General features: G+C 37.0%; 1 pseudogene; it reads left to right on the top strand.

The window, feature by feature from the left end:
* Window positions 1–1,835: 1,835 nt before the first annotated feature.
* LOC126077126 (UDP-glucuronosyltransferase 2B31-like) lies at window positions 1,836–23,877 on the top strand (annotated as a pseudogene).
* Window positions 23,878–25,584: the final 1,707 nt, after the last annotated feature.

The raw sequence follows: 25,584 nt of genomic DNA, 5'->3' as shown, positions 1-25,584 counted from the left end.
TGTATTTATTGGTCAGAAAGATTGTAACTCAAATCTTATAATAAGTTTTATGTTATATAAATACTGGACATTATTTTTCATTATTGTCAGATAATACCCATTGTATGGATATACCACTTCTGCCTATTCATTAATCAGTTGATAGGCATTTGGGTTTTTTCCACTTTTTGATGTTTATGCTGATCATGAATAATGCTGTTTATGAGCATTCATTTTCAACGTTTGTGTGAATGCATGTATTCATTTCTCCTGGGAAAATACATAGAAGTAGAATTGGTGGATCATATGGTAACTTTATGCTCAACTTTATGCCAGACTGTTTTCCAAAATGGTATGTATAAGTGTTCCAATTTCTCCACATTCTTTTTTTCTAATACTAATTCTTTTGAAAAAGGTTTGTTTTTGCTGAAAATATAGACACAACAAAACATACACTCATTCAACAATTTCTACTTTACATTCCAGTGACCTTGATTCCATTCTTCACAATGTGTCATTATTTCGCTATCTCTTTTTCTCCCCAAATTATTTCACCACCATTAACTTAGATTCTCCACATACTTGACAACACTTTTCATTATCTGTCTTGATTATAGTCAACCACGTGAAAAGTAAAGATGTCACCTTGAAGTTTAAGGTGCACCTCACTCAAACCATGGTATTTTCAATCGCATCATATGGACGTGAAAGCTGGAAAACGAATAAGGAAGATCGAAGAAGAACTGACACCTTTGAATTGTGGTGTTGATGAAGGATATTGAATGTACCATTGACTGCCAAAAGAACAAACAAATCTGCCTTGGAAGAGTACAACCAGACTGCTTCTAGAAGCAAGGATGGTGAGACTGTGTTTTACATACTTTGGACATGTTGTCAGGAGGGATTAGTCCCTGGAGAAAGACATTATGTTTGGTAAAGTACAGGGTCAGTGGAAAAGAGGAAGACCCTCAAAGAGATGGATTGACACAGTGGCTGCAACAATGGGCTCAAGTATAACAATAGTGAGCATGGTGCAGGATTGGGCAGTGTTTTTGTTCTTGGTACCTAGGGTTGCTATGAATGGGAACTGACTTGATGGTACCTAACAACAATGACAAGAATTTATATAACAGAAAAATCTTAAAATATTATGGTAAGTGAAAGAAAAATGTATGATTCCATTTATATGAAATGTCCAAAACAGAAAAATCTATAGAGACAGAAAGTAGATTAGCAATTTTCTAGGGCTGGGGGGAGAAGGAGGGTGGTAAGGCTAAGAAACGATGGGTAAGGGACACAGGATTCCTTTTTGGAAGGACTAAAATTAATCATGGTGGTGGTTGTGCAACCCTGTGCATATACAAACAACTGTTGAATTGTACGCTTGAAATTGACGAATTGTTTGGTATGTGAATTATATGTCAATAAAGATTTTGCCAGGTACAAAAAGCCTTGAACCATGATATCCAAAAATATATTAATGCAGCCGTATAATTATTTTTTCTTTAGTTCTTGTGTCAAGGAGACGACAATCACAAGTGGCTTCAACCTGTCACAGTTCTTAACACCATTTTAGAATGTATTATATAACACAGATGACATCAGAATATTAGGTCCTCGACTCTTAGTTGTGTGATAGCACTTATGATGAAAGGGAAGTTAAGTACTCCCATAAAACACAAAGCCACCTCCCCTCTGCTTTTTTTCATTTGGTATGGTCTGGCTATTTATATAATGCATTTACTTTGCCCTTTAAGAGTTGTATTTTAACTACTTGATTGATTTCTCCTGGAATATAAGTACAAGCAGTAGCAAAAGGGAACAGAAATTTGAAAAGAAGAATTCATTTAAAAAGGATGTCTATGAAATGGATTTCACTTCTGCTGATACAATTGAGTTGTTACTTTAGCTGTGGAACTTGTGGAAAAGTGCTGGTGTGGCCAACAGAATATAGCCATTGGATCAATATAAAGACAATACTAGATGAGCTTATTCAGAGAGGTCATGAGGTGACTGTTCTAACATCTTCAGCTTCCATTCTTATTGATCCCAACACACCATCTGCTATTAAATTTGAAGTTTATCCTACTGCTCTTACTAAAGATGATTTTGAGTTTCTGTTCATGAAATGGATTAGGAAATCTGATGATCTGCCAAAAGATACATTTTGGACATATTTTTCAGTAGTACAAGAAATCGCTGGGGAATATTCTGATTGTATTCAAAGGCTCTGTAAAGATGTAGTTTTCAATAAGAAACTAATGATGAAATTACAACAATCAAGGTTTGATGTCATTCTTGCAGATGCCATTGGTCCTTGTGGTGAGCTGTTGGCCAAGCTACTTAAAATACCCTTTGTGTATAGTGTCCGGTTCACTTATGGCTATACATTTGAAAAGTATAGTGGAGGACTTTTAACCCCTCCTTCCTATGTACCTATTGTTCTGTCAGAATTACAAGATCGAATGACATTCTTGGAGAGGGTGAAAAATATGATATATGTGGTTTATTTGACTTTTGGTTCCAGACATTTAATGAGAAGAAGTGGGATCTGTTTTACAGTGAAGTACTAGGTAAGTCATGTTTTTAGTTGGTAGAATGAAGTCTTGGCTTTCTTTGTGTCTTTGAATTTGAGTTTGTGTAAGTAAGAAGAGAGAGGAATTTGGTTTATGTAAGTAAAAAATGAAATAATCTATCAATCTCACAAATATTTTAGGAGGTTTCTATTGTAGAATCAGTTAGTAGAACCTGATGGCCCATCACAATGACAACAGACACCTGAAAGTTGGAAAATCAAAAATTAAGACAGTTAGAATTTCTTTAATTAATTACATATCTATTTTAATGTACTTTTACCTTTAAGAAGTCATTACAAACCTCAGTGAACGTCTGGATGATAATAGACATGTAGATTGAAGAGTGACACGTTATTTCTAGCAAAACTGTCTACGTAGCAAAAAGCCGTTGCCACTGAGTCGATGTTGACTCACAGAGATGCTATAGGATAAAGCAGAACTACTCCATAGTATTTCCAAAGAGCTGCTGGTGGATTTCAGCCACTGACCTTCTGGTTAGCAGCAGAGCTCTTAACCACTGTGCCACCAGGGCTCAAACTATCTATGTAGCATTGGAAAAATAACTTCTTCTATAGTGCAATTTTCTTATTCATTAATAGAAATATTTTTCCATATTACCTTCTGAGGATTCCTTCTCCGTTGAGAGATATAATGGCTCTATCCCAGATTCAACAATTTACAGTTTGTGTCTACAATATTTTATTAAGCTGCTAGCCAAATAGCTGTAATCCAGATAATATGATTCTGCACAACTTGTTTCTAGTGAACCCTAACGATTCCAAATTTTTTAGTAAGTGCTTACAACTCATCTTTCTCACAGGTCTATCAAGTTTTTGAAGGGTTGACATACAAGTTATTAATCTGTATTCTTTGAAAACTATGTCTCACTATATTAAAAAAAATCACATCTATTTCCATAATTGTATTGAAAATTTTCCAGTTGTTAATTGCAAATAGTTTTATTTGTTAATAAGATATTATTCAGCTCTTAACTTGAACCAAATATAGTAGCTGATACTCACAAAACCTCACAGTTTAGTTGGAAAACTGAGTGTCAAGGGACTGACTTGCTAAATTGTAGAAACTAGACTTAGTACTTCTGGGAAAGGTGTTTCCATGGCTGTGGTAGGGTTGAGTGGGGAGCTCAAATTCTAGTTGTTTGCATTTTTGCATCTGTTACTTTTGCAACTTTGTTGTTGTTGTTGGGTGCTATCTAGTTAGTTCTGACTCATAGTGTCTGTGTGTACAACAGAACAAAACACTTGTTATGCTTGAGTGCATTGTTGCAGCCACTATGTCAATCCATCTTGTTGAGGGTCTTCCTCTTTTTCACTGACCCTCTTTTCCACCAAGCATGATATTCTTCTCCAGGACTGATCCCTCCTGATAACATATCCATAGTATTCAAAAAGTAGTCTCGCCTTCCTTACTTCTAAGGAGCATTCTGGTTGTATTTCTTCCAAGACAACTTTAGAGAAACCAAATGCATATTTAATTCTGCAGTGGCTTAGGTTTAATAACTGTTTATGATGGTGAATATACTGATGTGACATTAGAGATCTAAGTCTCCTCTCACACTCTTAAATAACTTTATGTGCATTATTCCATGCTCCCTTCTGAAAATTTCTCTGATACCCAGGTGACAATTTTCTCAAGTTACCTCCACCTTTTGTTTCTCTTTTCTTTTCAGGAAGACCCACTACTTTATATGAGACAATGGGGAAAGCTGAAATATGGCTCATTCGAACTTAATGGGATTTTGAGTTTCCTCGCCCAGTTTTGCCACATTTCGATTTTGTTGGAGGGCTCCACTGCAAATACGCCCATCCCTTGCCTAAGGTAAACGTGTTACTGTTGGTTTTGTATTTTCAATTGAAATGATTCTACGGAATTTTTAAAAGAGAATGTATACATTTTCTCAAACAGGTGAACCTGGATGAAATACTTAAATTTTGTTGTAAGGATTTAGGCTTTTCACCAGAATTGTAGCTTAGAGGCAGACCATTCCTAAACAATATAAATGGGTGAGCATAAATGGGTGCTCCCAACAATGTTTGCAGCCAACCCAAAGTTTTTTTCTTCAGTGCCTTGGTTTACAGCATTGAAACCATCCAACATTTGAAAACCCAAGTTTTTACATCTTTGAGAATAAAAGGAAACGTTTAGCATATCTATCAAAGGAAGTGTTTTCTGCTGTATATCAACCCTATAGTAAAACTCTGTTTCTGTATTAAAAAGAAAAAAACTTGCCTTCGAGTCGATTCTAACTCATAGCAACCCTATAGGACAGGGTGGAACTGCCCCACAGGTTTACAAGGAGTGGTCGACCTTGAAACTAATTTGAACTGCCAACCTTTTGGTTAGCAATTGAATGTTGAACCACTGTGCCAGCATAGCTCCGGCTGAGTATATAGGTATCTATATCACAGCTCCCAGATAAAATGAAAAAAGAAAATGTGTACTGTGCATCTAATAAAGATAATAAATTCTGTGTACATAATAAAGATCAACCAATTTCTACCAATATTTTCTGAAAATTCTGTTTGTTCAAAATTACAAAATAATTTGTCAGCATATAGAATAATATACCTTATGAAGGAAAGGAAGAAACCAATATATTTTAAATTAATGTTACAACTTTAAGACATAAATAAAAAGCAATCATTCTTTATTGCACTAGTATACAGTCTATTAAGAGATCCATTTTGTCTACCTTCTTATTGGCAGCAACATAAAACTCAGATCTTATTCAAGGATTAAAAGTCAAAACTTATCTCGAGTGCAAATTGTTTAGGCTCCATGTAATATCTTTTGTAGAGTTCAAAAGTTGTTGTATGATTAATCATAATTTTATGCGATCTAATCTTATTGGGGAAACCCTGGTGGCATAGTGGCTAAGTGCTACGGCTGCTAACAAAAGGGTCAGCAGTTTGAACCTGCCAGGCGCTCCTTGGAAACTCTGTGGGGCAGTTCTACTGTCCTATAGGGTCGCTATGAGTCGGAATCAACTCGACGGCACTGGGTTTGGTTTTTTTTGGAATCATATTCAGGAAAAATTTTCCTATTCATACTAAAGGAAAATGACAGTGTTAGGAGGAGGAGGAGGAGGAGGAAAAGGACAATGAATAGTGCCACAATAGTTAAAATATTTATAGTAAATGTTATCTAAATTGCAGAAAATATATGAACATTTCAATATGTAACTACAAATGTATATTCATGGATTGTAAATGGAACTCTTATGACTATTTCATAGAAATTCCAAACTAAAAGCTTTATTTATTTATTATTAGAGATTCTTCACATCTGGACATTTAAGGGGTATTTTAGGGGAATATATGGGAAACTATGAGAAAGTTTAAGGTGTGACATAGTAGGGTTATGTAACTTAGAGAAATATGGAAATACAATCATCACCACCATAACTAATTTTTCATAGTGTTCATAGTTAGGAAGTGAAATGCTAATGACTCCCAACTGAAAGAACTCTTCAGAAAACTTTCTGGAATAAAAACATGTGATTTATTAGAACATGACCAAATAACTGTCATTGTGTTGATTCCAAATCATGGTGATCCCATGTCTATCAGAGTAGATCTGTGCTCCATAGGGTTTTCCTTGGCTGATTTTTCAGAATAAGATCACTGTGCCTTTCTTTTGGTGCATCTCTAGGTGGACTTGAATTTTCAGCCTTTTGGTTAGCAGGTGAGCACAGTAATCATTTGCACTGTGCTGAGACTCCAGTAGAAATATAACTGTATGGAATTAAAACTGACTTAAGACCCTGCTGTGATCCTTCCTTCCAAGAATGTATATTAGCAATTAATAACTGTAAATGAAGAGTCAGGATTCCTCTCACTACTGTGTAATAGCTTAATTTCATTTCTAGCTTCCACAAGGCACATACATAAACAAATTTACACAAATATACATCATAGAGACCATAGATTGCATATCACACATCTCCTTCCAAAGGAACTGACTGATTGATTTTGTTAAAAAGCAGCCACTATTCTGATAATTTCAATCAATACTTGAAGATCCCTGTGTGATGCAAACCTACAAAACAAAAGGTTAGCAGTTCCACCCTACCAATGGCACTCAGAAGAAAGGTCCAGAGATCTGCTTCCATGAAGATTACAGCCAAAATATCCGATGGCACTCAGTTCTACCTGTAACACTTCGGGTTGTGATGAGTCGGAATCAGCTTCACAGCAACAGGTTTGGTTTTGGTTGTTACTGCTGGATTTTTTCTCTTAAGTTTTTGTCAACAAATTGATACATATTGTTCAATATTTTGTTGCTGTTTCATGATGAAGCAATTTCTTTCTTCATAGGAGATAGAAGAGTTTGTCCAGAGCTCTGGAGAATATGGTGCTGTGGTGTTTACTCTTGGGTCAATGGTCAGTAACATTACAGAAGAAAGGGCCCACACGATTGCATCAGCCCTTGCCCAGATTCCACAAAAGGTAGACAAAGTATCTTAATGGTGAGCAAGTACTTCACTAGTCTGTTCAAGTCTGTAAAGGCTCTGATTATAGAAATTTTCTGCAGGAAGGTAAACTATCATGACAACAGCAATTTTTCTCAAATTTTAGTCTGAAAACAAAAATTTTGGTGTTAGATGTTAATATGATGTCTTTTAAACTGATAATTACTTTAGCAATAACATTGTAATGAGAAATACATATGTTTCATAGTTGCAGTGTGAAGTTTTGGCATTATAATGATGTTGTAGCCAGGTATACAGGAATCACTGAATTCTGTCCTGTCATTTGCTCCTCTTTCTTGCAGGATTCCTGAGGTCGCTATGCTTACTGCAGACATTATCAGAAAAGAGTAGAATTTTAATTTGGTGATTAGAATACTAGGTCAGATATAAAAGTAAAAAATATTTCACAAAACAACAAAGTCTGGGGAACACGACACTCTAGACAGAAGCACCATGCCATTCCTTTGCAGCAAAAACCTGAAAAAACTAAGTAAAACAGATACAAACATCAATCCTGAAGCCCTAAGCATTGAAGACAAGATAAAGAATTTGATCAAGCACCAAATGCAATAAGAATCTGACAGAGAACTTAGAATGAGGAGAGTTAAGGAGTGGAGGGCCCCTACCAGCTAACATGGTACTGATTTGTCACCTTGGACTATAGCCACCAAGGAATACAGACTGGAAGTTCAAAAGGCAAATTCATAGAGTTCCTACCCGGAGACAAAGAACCCTGTAACCAGGGATACGAGCATCCACCCCACACTTCTTTCTTCTAGTTGGCCTCTACAGCTTTTCTACAGGCCACTGTCACTCAAACAGAGAAACACCAGCTCACTGCCACCCAAGTCCACCCCACCCTGAACAGGTCAGCACCTTCAGCACCATTTTTGTTGTTGTTTTCGCTTTCTTTGTTTGTTTTTTCTCTCACCCTTACTTCTTTTCCCTTCTCCTGGACCTCTGACCCTGTGTGAAGTCCCTGTCACTTCTTTAAGGGCTGTACCACACCGTTCAGCTAGAGAACCACCAACGAGGCCTCTCTAGTTCTATGCCAGCTTCACCAGCCGGTCTCTTGGCTACATTTTTTTTCAGTTTCTTCTCTCTCTCTTCCTTCCTTTACTTTCTCCTTCCCACTTAACCCTGTACACTGCCCCTGTCCCTTCTTAACAGGCAATGGTCCATTCTGCCCCCAACAGCCAGCTCCTTTACTGCCATATTTTGTTTCATTTGTTTGTTTTTGTTTCTTTTCTCTCTCTCTCTCTTCCTCCCTTCCTTTCCTTTCTCCCTTCCATCTAGCCCTGAACACTGCCCCCCCTTCTCGACGGGCTACCCTGAACCACTCAGTTAGAGAACCTCTGGCACATGGTCTCCATGGATCTGCACCTCCCTCACAGGCCAGCACCCTCAGCACCATATTTTCTTATTTTTCTTTATTGTTTTCTTCCTTTTTCCTTCTCTCTCTCACCTAGGCCTTGTGCTGCCCCCACCTCTTCCTGAAGGGCCATGTCGCAACACCCAGTGAGAGAGACATGAGTGATCTACCACCCAATTCCATTACACCTCCAATGGCCAACTGCCTCAGCACCATATTTATTTTTGTTGTTGTTGAATTTGCATTATTGGGTTTTATTTTTTTGTTGTTTCTTCTCTCTCTTTCTCTTTTTTCCTTTCCTTTCTCCTGCCCACCTACACTCTACACCACCCACAACCCTTCATGATAGTCCAAGCTACACCACTCAGTTAGAGAGCCACTGACACATGGTTCCCCCAGGTATGCCCTACCCCATGCTCCAAATCTTTCCACAACTCCATTTTATTTACTTTTTTTTTTTTTTGCTTCTCTGTCTCTCTCTTCTTTCTGTCACACACTTAGTTTCACACATCATATCCTCTCCCTTCTTTGCTGCCTATCTACACTGTGTGCTGAGCACTGTGCACCTGAGGGGCACCAGGATATTCACTCAAACCTTGGGCCCTAACCCATAAATGACTCATACCCTCCCAGCCTCCCCTGCTGGATCTGCCCTGTTACACTAAAGCTGAGTGACTGATTCTGCTGATGGCAAATTTAGGATAATTCTAGTAAAACAGACATTAAGGGAATATGTAAAAACCAAATCAAAATAACAAGAATTATTAAAGGGACTCCTTCAGTTAGAGAATCAACAACAGCAGACAACAGCTTGAATCTAGGACACAGGACAGCATCAGTCAGATAGCAACCTGGGTAATAAACTCTCAAGAATACAACAAAATTAAAATATTTACAACATGGAACCAGAGTGGTCAATCTGTAAAAGACAACATCAGAACAATGAAAAAGAGAACAGGTAGTGTATGTATAGAGTTTTCAAATGGAGAGGAAGTCAAGGCAATTCAAGAAATAAAAGACTTAGGAAGGTAGGAGTAAATTTGAAGGTAACCACAAAGAAAGTTAAGAAATCTGCTGATAAAAATAAAGCAGAAAAACATAAAGTCTCAGTAAACACAACATCTACAAAAAGTAAAGAAATAAAAATCCAGAAACAAAAGGAATTCAGCCTAGCACAGTAAAAGCAACAAAGAAAACTTTAGCACCACAAAAAAAAAAAAAAGGCCCTCTGAAATGATAGCAATAAACTCACACCTGTCGATAATCACACTAAAAATAAATGACTTAACTGCACTGGTAAAGAGACAGAGAGAGTGAAAGAATGGATTAAAAAACGTGACCCAGGAATACACCGACTATAAGACACACACCTTAGAAACAAAGACATAAATATATTAATAATCAAAGGCTAAATATATGACAATACATATACATATATACATGTATATGAAGCAAACAGCAACCAAAAAGAGTAGGACTGGCAATCTTAATCTCAGGTAAAATAGTGTTTAAAACAAAAGCTGTCATAAAAGACAAGAAAGGATATTATATAATGTTGACAAAGACTATCTACCTTAAGGATATAAGTAAAAAATAAATATCCGTGCACCCAACAACAGGGCTTCAAAATACATAAAACAGACTCTAACATACTAAACGGCACTGGGTCTGGGTCTGGGTCTGGGTTAACATACTAAAAAGAGAAAGTGACAGTTCCAAAATAATGGTAGGAGACTTCAACATACCACTCTCGGTAAAAGACAGAAAATCTAGAAATAAACTAAACAAAGATATAGAAGATCTAAAGGCCACAATCAATCAACTGGACCTTGTAGACATACATAGAACTATCCACCCAACATCAGCAAAGTACACATTCTTTTCCAATGCACATGGAACATTCTACAGATTTGACCGTATCTTAGACCACAAAGCAACCTTCAACAGGTTCCAAAACATTGAGATAATACAAATCATCTTCTCTGATCACAACACCAGAAAAGTAGAAATTAATAACAGGAAGAGACAGGGAAAAAAATCACATACAAGGAAACTGAATACCATCTTGCTGAAAAACCACTGGGTAATAAAAGAAAACAAAGATGGAATCATAAAATTCCTAGAATCGAACAAGAATGAAAACAGATCATAGCAAAAATTTTGGGACACAGCAAAGGCACTCCTCAGAGGTCAATTTATAAGAGTAGATGCACACATGAAAAAAAGAAGAAATGGAAAAATCAAAATACTAGCTACACAACTCGAACAAATAGAAAGAAAACAGCAAAAGAAGCCCATAGCCACCAGAAGAAAGGAAATAATATGAGATCAGAGCAGAAAAAATTGATATAAAGAATAGAAAAACAATGCAAAGAATCAACAAAACCAAAAATTGGTCCTTTGAAAGGATCAACAAAATCAACAAACCATTGGCCAAACTGACAAAAGAAAAATGAGAGGAAGCAAACAGTCTAAATAAGAAATGAAATGGGGGACATTAAAACAGACCCAACTGCAATAAAAGGGAATATAAAGGAGTACCATGAAAAACTGTAATCCAGTGAATTTGAACTCCTATGCACTGCTGATGGCAATGTAAAATGATGCAACCATTTTGGAAAACTATATGGAGCTTCCTTAAAGAGCTAGAAATACAAATACCATACCATCGAACAACCCCACTATCCTACAGAAATAAACTCTGTCATATGAATAGACATATGCACACCCATGTTCATTGCAGCATTAAGATGTATATATCCATTAACAGATGAATGGATGAACAAACTATGGTACATACACACGATGGAATGTTATGCAACAATAAAGAACAATGATAAATCTGCAAAAGATCTCACAACATGTATGAATCAGGAGGACATTATGCTGAATGAAATAAGACAATCACAAGAGGACAAATACTATTTGAGACCACAATTATACAAACATATGGAAAGGTTTACATGGAAAAAGAAACAATCTTTGATGGTTAAGGAGGAGGGAAGGAATGGCAAGGGAAAAACACTAACTAGAAAATAGATAAGTGGTAACTTTGGTGAAGGGTACGACAGTACACAATACCAGGGAAGTCTGCACAACCTGACCAAGTCAAAGTCATGGAAGCTTTATAGACACAACCAAACTCCCTGGAGGACTGAATTACTGGGTTGAGGGCTGGGTACCATAGTCTCGGGTGACATCTAGCTCAATTGGCATAAGACAGTTTTTAAAGAAAATGGTCTACATCCTACTTTGTTGATTGCAATTGGGGTCTTAAAAGTTTGCTAGCAACCATCTAAGATGCAACAGATCCCAGCCCACTGGGGCAAAGGAGAATGAGGAACACCAAAGACACAATGAAAACAGCCCAAGAGACAAAAGAGCCACATAAACCAGAGACTTCGTCAGCCTCAGACTAGAAGAACTAGATGGTGGCCGGCTACCACCAACAACCACTCTGACTGGCAACATAGTAGAGAGTCCCTGAAGGAGCAGGAAAAATGTATGGAGAAGAACACGAATTCATGTAAATAGACAACTTAAGGGTCTTACTGAGGCTGGAGGAACCCTTGAAGCCATGGCCACCAGACACTCTGTTAATCCAGAACTAAAACCATTCCCAAAGCCCACTCTTCAGACAAAGATTAGACTGGACTATAAAACATAAAATAATACTGGTGAACAGTGCACTTCTTAGTTCAAGCAGATACAAGAGACCAAATGGATGGCTCCTGTCCGGAGGCAGGATGAGAAAGCAGGAAGGGACAACAGCTGGTTGGATGGACACGGGACATCTGGGGTGGAATGGGGGAGTGTGTCATGAAATTATAGAGATTGCAACTAGTGTAACATAACAATACGTGTATTAGTTTTTGTATGAGAAATTAACTTGAGCTATAATGTTTTTTTTTATAAACATCCACCTAAAGCACAATAAAAAAAAGAAAAAAGAAAGATGCATTGTGTTAGGCAAATTTGCTACAAAAGACCTCTTTAAAGTGTTGAAAAGCAAAGATGTCACCTTGAAGACTAAGGTGCACCTGACCCAGCCATGATGTTTTCAATCACCTCATATGCATGTAAAAGCTTAACAATGAATAAGGAAGAGCAAAGAAGAATTGATGCCTTTGAATTGTGATGTCGGCAAAGAATATTGAATATACCATGAACTGCCAAAAGGACAAGATCTGCTTGGAAGAAATACTACCAGAAGACTCCTTAGAAGCAAGGATGATAAGACTATATCTCACATACTTTGGACATGTTATCAGAACAGATCAATCCCTGGAGAAAGACGTCATGCTCAGTAAAATAGAGGGTCAATGAAAAAGAGGAAGAGCTTCAATGGGATGGATTGACACAATGGGTGCAACAATGGGCTCTGGAATAACAAGGATTGTGAAGGTAGCACAGGACAGGGCATTTTCTTGTTCTGTTGCACATGGAGTTCCTAAGAGTTGGAACCAAGTGGACAGTATCTAACAACAGCAACAACATAATTTTGAATTTCTATTCATGGAGTAAAGTATTTTATCTTAATAGGTGCTGTGGCGATTTGATGGCAAGAAACCAGATAACTTAGGACCCAATACCCGACTCTATAAGTGGATCCCCCAGAATGACCTCCTTGGTAAGATCAGAGAACAAATACAGAAAATAGGAGTAACAGTCAGAGGGATCATAGTTCAAGAGAAAACTAAGTTTTCAGCATTCATTACAGAAAAACTCAAAAATGAAGCATAAGTTTTTTATATTTATTTTCTTGTTCTGGTGGAAAAAAATATGAAATATAATCACTGGCATTTTATTATATATAGTCATAATCCTTCAGGCCAGAAGCATGGTATCTGTTACTTCAGGAGTAATCACCTTTTGTTTGGAATTTTCTAATAGCCTTCTGAATCATCGCTCTGTCCCCTAATACTCCCACCTCATACCTATGCTTTCCACAGCTACAGAGAGACTTCAAATGGAGACGAACCCTCCCTTAGAACCAATGACTCTCCGTTTTCTATAGGAAAACATCCAAAATTTTCATCATGAAATGATAAAATGTTTCATGATAAAGGATTGCCTTCCCTTCTTCTGAGGCCAGTACCACCATCATCACACTTCCTCCTGCCTTGGACACCCTACATATCAGACTCAGTCTTTTTCTCACTGTTTCTCTGAGAGAATATACTCTGATGTGTCCCCCCCCCGCCTTTTTTTTTCTCGTGTTGTTACTTATATCTAAAATATTCTCCTTCGGTTTATCCATCTGGCAATCTTCTATTCATTTTTCAAGTCTCCGGGCACACACCATTTCTCCCCTGAATCCCTCACTTATTGCTCCAGTAGACCTACTTGCTTGCTGCTCAGAGATCTAAAAACAATTTAAATATAGTTTTATGGGCAAGATAATCTGTTTCCCAGAAATCATTGTCTTATTGAGTTTCTTGTATTTCCCATTTTATTTTTAAGAATTATACTGAATAATTTTGCTAAGTTTCACCCATTCCTAGGTCATCCAAAGACCAAAGCTTTTATAACTCATGGTGGAACCAATGGCATCTATGAGGCTATCTACCATGGGATCCCTATGGTGGGCATTCCCTTGTTTGCTGATCAACCTGATAACATTGCTCGTATGAAGGCCAAGGGGGCAGAAGTGAGCCTGGACATGAACACAATGACGAGTATGGATTTGCTCAGTGCTTTGAAGACAGTCATCACTGACCCATCGTGAGTGGTTATAATAAGTTTTCTATGTTTGTTTGTTTTTTGATGATGTTGGGGGAATGATACGTCAGAGGTTTGAGGAAAATAGGGAGATTTTGAAACAACCAATAAGGAAAATGAGAGGAATCACTCTCGTTGGAAATGGAAGAATTATGAGATGAGAAGAAATTTGAAGTAGGGACCACGACTGTTAGTAAAAATACTACTCTGCAGAGTGGTGTGACGCTCTCAGCATGCAATTCCAAATGTTTTAAGCTATTCTAAAATCGTTACCCTCACGTGTCTGTCAGTTTGTCTTACCGTGGGGGCTTGTGTTTTGCTGTGATGCTGGAAGCAACGCCACTGGTATTCAAATACCTTCAGACTCACCCTGGCAGACAGGTTTCACTAAACTTCAGACTAAGACAAACTAGGAAGAAGGACCCCGCAGTCTACTTGTGAAAAGAATTAGCCAGAAAACCTTATGAATAGCAGTGGAAAGTTTTCTGGTATAGTGGCAGAAGATGTGCCTCTCAGGTTGGAGGGCACTCAAAACACGGCTGGGAAAGAGCTACCTCCTGAAAGTAGAGTCCAATTTAATGATGTGGATAGAGTCAAGCTTTTTTGGAATCTTCATATGCTGATGTTGCATGATTCAAAATGAGAAGAAACAGCTGCAAACATCACTTAGTAATTGGAACGTGGAATTTACAAAGTGTGAGTAGAGGGCCAGTGAAAAAGGGGAAGACCTTTAACAAGTAATATACAACAATAATAAAATGGTTTATTTCTTGTAAATCGGCGTGACATAATCAACCTCAAATTTCTATGCATTTACTGCTTCCCAAAATTTCTAGCCTGATAATTTCATCCCATCACTAGAAATGGTAAAAAAAAAAAAAAAAATAGGGGTGAAAATATACACAATTAAAACCATGAAAAATGTGGATATCAAAATGTCATGGACTGAATTATGTCCACCCAAAAATGTATGTATCAATTTGACTGGGCCATAATTCCCTGTATTTTGTGATTGTAATTTTATGTTAAAGAGGATTAGGGTAGAGTTGTAATTTTATTTAAAAAAGGACTAGGGTGGGATTATAACACCGTTACCAGGTCACATCCTTGATCCAATGTAAAGGGTGTTTCTCTGGGTGTGGCCTGCACCAACTTTTATCTCTAAGCTAACAGAAAGTGGGGACCTCATTCCACAAAGAAAGAGGTGCCAAGAGCAGAGCATGTCCTTTAGACCTGGGGTCCCTGTGCCTCGGAAGCTTCCAATCAGGGGAAGATTTATGACAAGGAAACCTTCCTTCAGTGCGAACAGAGAGAGAAAGCCATTCCCTGGAGCTCATGCCCTGAATTTGAACTTGTAACGTTCTAGACTGTAAGAGAATAAATTTCTCTTTGTTAAAGCCATCCACTTGTGGTATTTCTGTTATAGCAGCACTAGATGACTAAGACAGAAACCAAAACCATTGCCACCATAAATGTATGCAAAGCCTTAGTTCTGTTTATGATTATTTTTGTCTTATTTGGAAGAATTGTAAAATGAAAAATTGTCTTGAAAGACACATATTGGAATTGTTGTTATCAGGTTTTGTAGAGTCATTTCCAACTCATAGCTATCCTTTGCACAACGGAAGGAAACACTGCCGGATCCTGCTCCATCCTCACAATCATTGCTATGTTGGAGCCCAGTGTTGCAGTTGTTGAGTCGGTCCATCTCATTGAGGTTATTGCTATTTTTCACAGACCCTCTTTTTTACCAAGCATGATGCCCTTTTCCAGGGACTGACCCCTCCTGATAACCTGTCCAAAGAATATGAGATGAAATCTCACCATACACACTGCTAAGGAGCATGCTGGCTGTACTTCTTCCAAGACAGATTTGTTTGTTCTTCTGGCAGTCTACAGTATATTCAATATTCTTTGCCAATACCGTAAATCAAAGGCATCAATTCTTTATTCGGTCTTCCTTATTCATTGTACAGTTTTTGCATGCATATGAGGCAATTGAAAATACCATGGCTTGGGTGAGGCACAACTTAGTCTTCAAGTTGATGTCTTTGTTTTTCAACACTTTAAAGAGACCTTTTACAACAAATTCGCCCAGTGCAATATATTATTTGGTTTTTTTTTTTTTTTTTTTTTACTTTTTATTGTGCTTTAAGTGAAAATTTACAAATCAAGTCAGACTCTCATACAAAAATTTATAAACACCTTGCTATATACTCCTAATTGCTCTTCCCCTAATGAGACAGCAAACTCCTTCCCTCCACTCTCTCTTTTCATGTCCATTTGGCCAGCTTCTGACCCCTTCTACCTTCTCATCTCCCCTTCAAACAGGAGATGCCAACCTAGCCTCATGTGCCTACTTGATCCAAGAAACTCGTTCTTTACCAGTATCACTGTCTATCCCAGAGTCCAGCCCAATCTCTGTCTGAAGAGTTGCTTTGGGAATGGCTCCTGTCTTGGGCTAACAGAAGGTCTGGGAACCATGACCACTGGGGTCCTTCTAGTCTCTGTTGGACCATTAAGTCTGGTCTTTTTACGAGAATTTGGGGTCTGCAACCCACTGCTCTCCTGCTCCCTCAGGGGTTCTCTGTTGTGTTCCCTGTCAGGACAGTCATCGGTTATAGCCAAGCACCATCTAGTTCTTCTGGTCTCAGGCTAATGTAGTCTCTGCTTTATGTGGCCCTTTCTGCCTCCTGGGCTAATAATTACCTTTTATCTTTGGTGTTCTTCATTCTCCTTTGCTCCAGGGGGGTTGAGACCAATAGATGCATCTTAGATGGCTGCTTGCTAGCCTTTAAGAACCCAGACACCACTCTCCAAAGTGGGATGCAGAATGTTCTCTTAATAGATTTTATTATGCCAATTTATTTAGATGTCACCTGAAACCATGGTCCCCAAACCACCACCCCTGCTATGCTGGCCTTCGAATGTTCAGTTTATTCAGGAAGCTTCTTTCCTTTTGTTTTAGTCCAGTTGTGCTGACCTCTCCTGTATTGTATGCTGTCTTTACCTTCACCTAAAATAGTTCTTATCTACTGTCTAATTGGTGAAAACCCCTTTCCCTCCTTCCCTCCCTTCCCGCCTCTCGTAACAACCAAGGAATATTCTCCTCTCTTTTTAAACTATTTGTTGAGTTCTTATAATAGTGGTCTTATATAGTATTTGTCCTTTTGCAACTGACTAATTTCATTCAGCATAATACTTTCCAGATTCCTCCATGTTATGAAATGTTTTACAGATTCATCATTCTTCTTTCAGTGCATAATATTTCATTGCATTAATTTACCATAATTTATTTATCCATTCATCCGTTCATGGGCACCTTGGTTGCCTCTATCTTTTTGCTATTGTAAACAGTGCTGCAATGAACATGGGTTTGCGTGTATCTGTTTGTGTAAAGGCTCTTATATCTCTAGGTTATATTCCAAGGAGTGGGACTGATGGATCGTGACTCGAAGTTTTTTTTTATGGTAGTTCTATTTCTGGCTTTTTAAGGAAGCGCCAAATCAATTTCCAAAGTGGTTGTATCCTTTTACATTCCCACCAGCAGTGTATAAATGTTCCAGCCTTTCCACAACTTCTCCAACATTTGTTATTTTGTATTTTTTGGATTAATGCCAGCCTTGTTGGAGGGAGATAGAATCTCATTGTAGTTTTGAATTGCATTTCTCTAATGGCTGATGATCATATTGCCTCATGTATGTGTTAGCTACCTGAATGTCGTCTTTGGTGAATGGTCTGTCATATCCATTGCCCATTTTTTAATTGGGTTATTTGTCTTTTTGTAGTTGAGTTTCTGCAGTACCATGTAGATTTTAGAGATCAGATGCTAACCGGAAATTTCATAGCTAAAAACTTTTTCCCACTTGAAGGTAATCTTTTTACTCTTTTGGTGAAGTGTTTGGGTGAGCATTGGTGTTTCATTTTTAGGAATTCCCAGTTATCTGGTTTCTCTTCTGCATTATTAGTAATGTTTATGCCATGTATTAGGGCTCCTAATGTTGTCCCTTTTTTTCTTCCATGATCTTTATCGTTTTAGATTTATATTTAGGTCTTTGATCAATTTTGACTTAGTTTTTGTGCATGGTGTAAGGTATGGGTCTTGTTTCATTTTTTTGCAGATGGATATCCAGTTATGCCAGCACTATTTGTTAAAAAGACTGTCCTTTTCCCCATTTAACTGTTTTGGGGGCTTTGTCAAAGATCAGCTGCTCACAGATAGATGGATTTATGTCTGGATTCTCAGTTTTGTTCCTCTGGTCTATGTATCCGTTGTACCGGTACCAGGCTGTTTTGGCTACTGTGGTGGTACAATAGGTTCTAAAATCAGGTAGAGCGAGGCTTCCCACTTTCTTCTTCTTTTTCAGTAATGCTTTACTTATCCAGGGCCTCTTTCCCTTCCATATGAAGTTGGTGATTTGTTTCTCCATCTCATTAAAAAATGTCGTTGGAATTTGGATTGGAATTGCATGTATTTATAGATGGTTTTTAGTAGAATAGACATTTTTACAATGTTAAGTCTTCCTATCCATGAGCAAGGTATGTTTTTCCACTTATGTAGGTTTCTTTTAGTAGTGTCTTGTAGTTTTCTTTGTATAGGTCTTTTATATCTGGGGTAAGATTTATTCCTATGTATTTTATCTTGTTGGGGGCTACTCTAAATGATATTGATTTGGTGATTTCCTCTTCGATGTTCTTTTTGTTGTTGTAGAGGAATCCAACTGATTTTTGGTATGTTTACCGTGTGTCTCAATATACTGCTGAACTCTTAGTTTCAGTAGTTTTCTGGAGGATTCTTTAGGGTTTTCTGTGTATAACATCATGTCATCTGTAAATAAAGATGCTTTTACTCCTTCCTTACCAATCTGGATGCCCTTTATTTCTTTATCTAGCCTAATTGCTCTGGCTCAGACCCCCAGCACAATGTTGAATAAGAGTGGTGATAAAGGGCATCCTTGCCTGGTTCCTGATCTCAAGGGGAATGCTTTCAGGCTCTCTCCATTTAGGATTTTTGCATCTAAGTTCGTAATGGATATAGGTCTATAATTTTCTCTCTCTCTCTTTTTTTTTTTTTTTGGTGTCTTTACCTGGTTTTGCTATCAAGGATATACTGGATTCAGACGCTGAGTTTGGGAGTATTCTGTCCTTTTCTGTGTTCTGAAATACTGTTAGTAGTAGTGTGCTAATTTTTCTCTGAATGTTTGGTAGAATTCTGCAGGGATGCCATCAGGGCCAGAGCTTTTTTCTGTTGAAAGTTTTTTGATTAACTTTTCAATCTCTTCTTTTGTTATGCATCTATTTAGTTGTTCTACCTCTGTTTGTGTTATGTTAGGTAGGTAGTGTGTTTCTAGGAATTCGTCCAATTCTTCTAGGTTTACAATTCATTAGAGTACAATTTTTTGAAGTAATCTGATATGATTCTTTTAATTTCAGTTAGGTCTGTTTTAATATCGCCCATCTGATTTCTTATTCAGGTTATTTGCTCCCTCTCCTGTTTTTTTCTTTTGTCAGTTTGGCCAATGGTTTACCAATTTTGTTAATCTTTTTCAAAGAACCAGCTTTTGGTCTCGTTAACTCTTTCAATTGTTTTTCTGTTTTCTATTTCATTTAGTTCTGTTCTAATTTTTATTATTTGTTTTGTTTTGGTGCCTGAGGGTTTCTTTTATTGTTCTCTTTCTATTCATTCAAGTTGTAGGGATAATTCTTTGCTTTTGGCCCTTTCTTCTTTTTGTACGTGTGCATTTATTGATATAAATTCACCTCTGAGCATTGCTTTCACTGTGTCCCAAAGGTTCTGATAGGAAGTATTTTCATTCTCATTGGATTCTATGAATTTCTTTATCCCATCCTTAATGTCTTGTATAATCCAGTCTTTTTTGAGCAGGGTATTGTTCAGTCTCCAAGTGTTTGATTTCTTTTCCTACTTTTTCTGTTTTTGCTTTATACTTTTATGGCCTTATGGTCAGAGAAGATGCTTTGTAATATTTCAATGTTTTGGACTCTGCTAAGGCTTGCTTGATGACCTAATATGTGGTCTATTCTACAGAATGCTCCATGTGTACTAGAAAAGAAAGTATACTTTGGCTGCTGTTGGGCGGAGTGTTCTGTACATGTCTACAAGGTCGAGACGTTTGATTGTGGCATTTAGATCTTCCGTGTCTTTATTGAGCTTCTATCTGGATGTCCTGTCCTTTACCAAAAGTGATGTGTTGAAGCTTCCTACTATAATTGTGGAGGTGTCTATCTCACTTTTTGTTGCTGTTAGAGTTTGTTTTATGTATCTTGCAACCCTGTCATTGGGTTCAAAAATATTTAATATGGTTATACCCTCCTGGTATATTGTCCCTTTAATCATTATATAGTGTCCTTCCTTATCCTTTGTGGTGGATTTAAATTTAAAGTCTATTTTGTCAGAAATTTATATTGCCACTCCTCCTTTTTTTTTGACTGTTGTTTGCTTGATACATTTTTTTCCATCCTTTGAGTTTTAGTTTGTTTAGGCGAGTCTCTTGTAGGCAGCATATAGACGGTTCACGTTTTTTTTATCCATTCTCCTGCTCTCTGTCTCTTTAACAGTGCATTTAGTCCATTAACATTCAGCGTAATTATGCATAGATATGAGTTTCATGCTGTCGTTTTGATGTCTTTTTTGGGGTGTTCTTGACAGTTTCTTTTTCCCACTTAATTTTTTGTGCTGAGTAGTTTATCTTTGTGTATTGCCTTTTCCTCTTACTCATTGTTGTTGTTTTTTTTTTTCTGCTGAGTCTCTCTATGTTTTTCTTGTATTTAATTTTTATGAGTAGGATAGTTCAACTTCTATATGGTTACCTTAATACTTACCCCAGTTTTCTAAGTTTCAATCTAATTTTTATTTCTTTATATGGCCTTGTCTTCCTCTCTATATTAATGATCTATGACTACATTTCTTACTCCCTTTTTATTATTTTAATATTGTCTTCTTTCCCATAATGACATTGTTGTTTCCCTGTTTTGAACATTTTATTTTCTTGATTTAAATTGTGATTTCCCTTTCTGTGTTAACATCTGATTGTACTGCCCAGTGTTTGAATCTTGGATACCTGATATTATTGATTTTCTGACCAAAGAACTCCCTTTAGTATGTTTTGTAGTTTTGGTTTGATTATTACGAATTCCATAATATTCTGTTTATCTGGAAATGTCCTAATTTCACCTTTGTATTTGAGAGCCAGTTTTACTGGATATAAGATTCTTGGCTCTCAAATTTTTTCCTTCAATTTTTTATATAAGTCCTCCCTTTGTCTACTTGCTACATGGTTTCTGCCAAGTAGTCCAAGCTTATTTTTATTGAATCTCTTTTGCAGATGACTTTTCATTTACCCCAGCTGCTCTTAAAATTCTCTCTTTATCTTTGGTTTTGGAAAGTTTGAGTATAATATGTCTTGGTGACTTTCTTTTAACATCTACCTCATGTGGAGTTCAATGGACATCTTGAATAGATATGTTCTCATCTTTCATGATACCAGGGATGTTTTCTGCCAGCAAATCTTCAACAATTCTCTCTGTATTTTCTGTTATCCCTTCCTGTTCTGGTACTCCAATCACTCATAGGTTATTTCTATTGACAGAATCCCACATGATTCTTAAGGTTTCTTCATTTTTTTGAACTCTTTTTTCTGATTTTTCTTCAAATATATTAGTGACAACTGCTTTATCTTCAAGTGCAGAAATTCTGCCTTCTGTTTGCTTTATTCTGCTCCTGTGACTTTCTATTGAGTTGTCTAATTCTGTAATTTTGTAGTTAATCTTCTGAATTTCTGATTGCTGTCTCTCCATGGACCCTTGCACCTCATTAACTTTTTCATTATGCTCTCTAATAAAGTTTTTAATTGCTTCAACTGTTCTATCTATGTGTTCCTTGGCTTATTCTGCGTATTGCCTGATCTTCTTCCTGATATCTTGAAGAGTTCTGTATACTAATCATTTGAATTTTGCATCCAGTAATTCCAGGAAGGCACCTTTATCCAGAAGATTCTTTGATCCTCTTTTTCGAGAGCTTGTTGAAGCAATCATGGTCTGTTTCTTTATGTGATTTGATATTGACTGTTGTCTCTGAGCCATCCATAAGTTATTGTCTTAGTTTATTTTATATTTGCTTTCTGTATCCTACTTTCTTGCTTTGTTTTGATATGCCCAAATGGGTTGCTTGAGTGAGCTAGCTTGATTATTTCCACCTTTGGAGCTCTGATGTCCTGTCGCCAGATGGCTAGAGCTGATATCAGGTATGTGTGCTTATGAGTCCACTCACTTTTCTTGTGTGGATTCAGCTCAGGTGTCCAGGTAGCTAATCATCAAGTGTGTGGTACAGGCTCTGTCCTACAGTCTTAGAGGGGCAAGGGTGTTTGGTGTAGGTACCAGTATCTGGTTGAAGCTGGGGGTCAAGCTCTGAACAAGGCAGGGGGCTGAGAACCATCTCCCCAGCATCTCTGAGGAAAGCACATCCCTGTTCCCTAAAGCATACAGGTGGGTGGCTTTTGCAAGTTACCTCTATTGCTGTTTCTACAGTGTCATGTCATAGCACTTTGGGATTCAGAGTTCAGAAACCATATGCCTTTATTCACATTTCTCCCTTGATCATAATGATTTTCAACAGAGAAACAACAGACTACAACTGCAGTGCATCGAAGTGAAATGTTGAGCACTATCCAACATGTAAAATAACAATACTAACAAGAAAAACAAAAATAGTAATAGCAAACATTTACTGAGATTCTACTACATGATAGAAATAGTTCTAAGTATTCTAAAACACAATCCATTGTTCTTCACAATAATCAGATAAAAGAGGCACTGTTCCCATCTACTCCATTTTAACAAAGAGACAACTGAGGCACAGACAGAATACATAACTTGCACAAAACAGGCAGGAAGTGGGTGTCAGAATCAAGATTCATACCAAGACAACCCACTTCACTCATTTAACTATTCAAACATTGATGTAAGGTCAATACCAATTCCTGGCCAACACTAACTCCTGCTCAGTCCTGCCTGGGCATGTGCCTGGACCTCATGATAGACCTGCCTCCTATTTCTGGATAATGGTGCCATTTTTAATCTTGTACACCTGGTCCTTTAAAAATTTCTTACTGGGAGATTCAAACCCTCCACTCTCAAGTGATGGTCTTTTGCTTTTCTTTTTCTTTTTTTGCTTTAAACTTAGCTCTTTTAAATCTCTTTCCCAAAAATACATGTCCTCCCCAAACTTCTATATTTCCTTACACATTGAAATCGTATATATTTAGCAAAATCTAGTTTTTTTAGCCCGTAAACTAAAATGCCTAAAATCATCTCAGAGGAAAATAATATATATTTCTTCCAGTCTAATGTGGCACACATTTTTACCACTGGCATGAAAATTTCACTTATTTACCTTTTATGATTTATTCTCTAAGTTGATGCTTATTTGACTTTTCTTCAGCTATAAAGAGAATGCTATGAGGTTATCAACCATTCATCATGATCAACCTGTTAAGCCCCTGGACCGAGCTGTCTTCTGGATTGAGTTTGTCATACGCCATAAAGGAGCCAAGCATCTTCATCCAGCTGCCCTCAGCCTCACCTGGTACCAGTACCACTCTTTAGATGTGATTGGGTTTCTACTGGCTTGTGTGGCAATTGTTACTTGTCTTGTCATAAAGTGTTTCTTGTTTGGTTATCAAAAGTTTTTTAAGACAGAAAAGAAGAAAAAGAAGAAGTAGGTCTCTTTAAGGCCTAAGACTAATAGGGATGATAAGTGAGAGCATTACATTTAATTCAACCATTGTGGTTCAACTTGTGGAAAGATTATTCCCCACAAATTTTCAAGAGCTGAGCCTTTTCAGCATTCCTCAGAAATTTTACCCTTGATTAATTGTTAAGATGTTAGTTAATCCATTCTTCTCTAAGGAGGAATAATCCTGTGTGTCTTTTGATGAATTCCTCCTCAATGTTCCTCTTGAAATGGACAGTTCCATTCATCAGTTGGATTATATTCAAGGTATTATTTTCATTTTGTAAATCCAGAAAAATTCCACTCTGGTGATGTCCTATATATAATTTCATACCTGGGAAACAAACTAAAACTCACTTGAGCCTCAACTTATTGATTTGAAAAGATCAGGAAGCCTGATGTTTTCACCATGAATTTTCGGAAATATTTTCTACATATATAATGTTCATTCATATGAAATACATGTATCCCTTGTGAACCTTAAAGCATTGCTTCATGTAATTTTCTTTCTTTCAGAAGCCCTGAGTAGTTTCAACTGACTTCCTACCCAAAATTGTGCAATTCTATAAAGTCTTTAGTTAGAAGGTCTGAAGATATTTTTCCAACCAGCCTTGAATGTATTTGAGTAATTGTTCTCCCTTTATTCAATGACCCTGTGTAGTTGGATAGTAAGGCACAAAATAAGAGGAGAGAGTAGTTCAGTTTATTAGGAATCATAGGTGGGGCCAAAATGTTTAGTCCAATGCCTCTGGATTATAATGTTAAAAGATCCTGTAATAAGATCTTTCATTTTGGGCCTTAACTTGTCAATTCACATACTTTAATAATTAGGATACTTAGGAGAGAAAAACCAGAACTCTATACAAATGTTTTATATAGATTCTTCCCTCAACCCCATTGAAAAAGTAAATTGCAGATAGAATAAAGAGTCACGTTTTGTTATGTGCAACATTTTTTACAACCTTTGCATTAGAAAATATTTGAAATGGCAGAAAAGGTTTCCAAATTTGTCTTTGAATATCAGTAATCAGAGCCTTTGGAAGCAGAACAAACAAATCACAGAGAAGAAGAAAAAAGAAAAAAATTTCTTTGTGATTTCTTCTGCCAGATAAGAGAATTTTAAACATTTGGGTGGAAAAAAGGCATATTTAGCATTTTTGATACCTGGAAATTTTTATAAAATTCTTCTATGACAAGCTAGGGGTCCCTGGGTGGCACAAACCATTAAGCGCTTGAGTACTAACTAAAAGGTTTGTGGTTTGAACCCATCTAGAGGTCCCCTGGAGGAAAGATTTGGCAATATGTTTCTGAAAGACCACAGGCCTGAAAACTCTGTGGAGTACTCTGCATATTTGGGGCCTCAATGAGTTGGATTCTACTCTACAGCAACTAGTTAGGTTTGGGTTTTGGTTTCTATATGACAAAGATATTTTCAGTAGTAATAGTAAGTGAAATTAATTATGATAATAGTGGACAGAAAAATGAAATTAATTTTGATAATAATGGTCAATGAATATTTTCTTTTATTAAACTTATCTCTTTCATTAAACTTTGAATCATGCCATTACAAAGAAAAAGTATCACATTACAAAAGTGAAGAAAGTAATGGGCTAATGATTTTTCATTACATTAATGTTTGTTTCTTCTGTATTTTTAAGTGGGAGGATACCTTATCCCTACACATTAGTCTGAGACA

The sequence above is a fragment of the Elephas maximus genome, chromosome 5 (genome assembly GCF_024166365.1).
Source record: "Elephas maximus indicus isolate mEleMax1 chromosome 5, mEleMax1 primary haplotype, whole genome shotgun sequence".
NCBI lineage: Eukaryota > Metazoa > Chordata > Mammalia > Proboscidea > Elephantidae > Elephas > Elephas maximus.
Note: the sequence above shows the minus strand (reverse complement) of the source record. Positions and strands in the feature narration are given on the sequence as shown.